The sequence below is a fragment of the Contarinia nasturtii genome, unplaced genomic scaffold (assembly GCF_009176525.2).
Source record: "Contarinia nasturtii isolate CC-2019 unplaced genomic scaffold, AAFC_CNas_1.1 Cnas_scaffold_3090, whole genome shotgun sequence".
In the NCBI taxonomy this organism is placed as follows: Eukaryota; Metazoa; Arthropoda; class Insecta; order Diptera; family Cecidomyiidae; genus Contarinia; species Contarinia nasturtii.
In genome coordinates, this window is record NW_022200402.1 from 1 (window position 1) to 1,449 (window position 1,449).

At 34.6% G+C, this 1,449-nt stretch overlaps 1 long non-coding RNA gene across 1 annotated transcript; it reads right to left on the bottom strand.

The window, feature by feature from the left end:
- Window positions 1-811: 811 nt before the first annotated feature.
- LOC116349662 lies at window positions 812-1,257 on the bottom strand. The gene is made up of 2 exons (XR_004201937.1): window positions 1,105-1,257; window positions 812-1,007 (listed from the first exon to the last, which is right to left on the bottom strand). It is a non-coding gene; the product is annotated as an uncharacterized LOC116349662 (long non-coding RNA).
- Window positions 1,258-1,449: the final 192 nt, after the last annotated feature.

Here is a 1,449-nt window from a genome sequence, read left to right on the forward strand (position 1 = left end):
TTCTGTACAACCCTAGTATTGAACTGGAATTTTGCGATCTTGTGCAATTTTTTTTTTTAAATTCACTTCATATTATATTCTTGAAATCGGTGAAACATCGTACTGTGTATTTGGCCATTAGACATGTAAAACTGATTGATTTATAACACCAACAAACTGGACCTACTAATAATTTCTTATGCAAAAATTAATTTGAAAACAACTTTCGATGGTTACCAATCATTGGAGAATGTGTGTGCTGACTTAATGAAAAAAGAATGTGACCATAGGTGTTGACGAGGGTTCCTAGGATAACTCCACCCCCAAATATTCTTATGAAATGGTGGGTACATTACTGGGATTTGATGATTTTGTTAACATGCTGCTGTCACCGAATACGAAAACACACCGGCGGGTTTTGAGGCCGGTGGGTCACAAAACTCGATCAAATCTTAATAATAATAACTGCATCGAACAGCGTTCCTCCGCTTTGGTGGTTTATTCAAGATAATATAAATATATAAATACATTTCTTACATTTTTATCAAGCAATTCTGAGAGAATTTTTAAATGTCTTTGTCTCCATTATTCTTTTAATTTATCAAAAATGAATAAATTTTCGGGTAGCAAATGTTATATTCTTAGATTGTTGAGTCCTAAAGCAACCACTTATACAATAGATTCTACTTTATGGTAGTACAAGTGGTGGAAGTGGCTGCCTGAACAGAGAAATCAGACTGATTAGGCTAGTACCAGAAAACAGGGCATGTTTTACAGTTGAATTATTATTTGTTGTTATTATTATTAAGATTGAATAAAAGATGTTTGTGTGTATTTTTTCGTTTTATAGAACGGTGTGGTAAAAAGATCACCCACACGTAAAATTTTTATTTGAGCTGTTTTAGGGTTTACTTTACATCATAGTATAAAATAAGAAATTGTATTGATTCCGAATACTGGCGAAATTTACACCGAATACTGGCGAATTATTTACAAACCTATTGGGTGGTCCCATATTTGCCGATGAACTGTATAAAAAATCAAACCAAATCACAAACGTATTTTGATACTAAATAGAAATATTAATAGAACAAAAAGAGTAAATTATATTCAAAGAAATCATACCGATGTAGATTATTTTTCTCGTTGCTTGACCATGGCGCTGGCGGTTGATAACAGTCTATGTATTTCAGGTGGATATTCATCCGAGATATTTTAGAATATCTGGATATTCAACGCAACTGCACAGCGCCAGAGCTATGTGCGTCGCAAATAGAATCTACGGTATGTCGCGACGTATATGTGTATCAAGTGCCGCACGTACACAGTCACACTGTGTCTGTATTTTACGTGTAGTGACATACCGTAGATTATATGTGCGACGCACACAGCTCTGGCTCTGTGCAGTTGCGTTAAATATCCAGATATTCTAAAATATCTCGGATGGATATCCATCCGAAATACATAGAC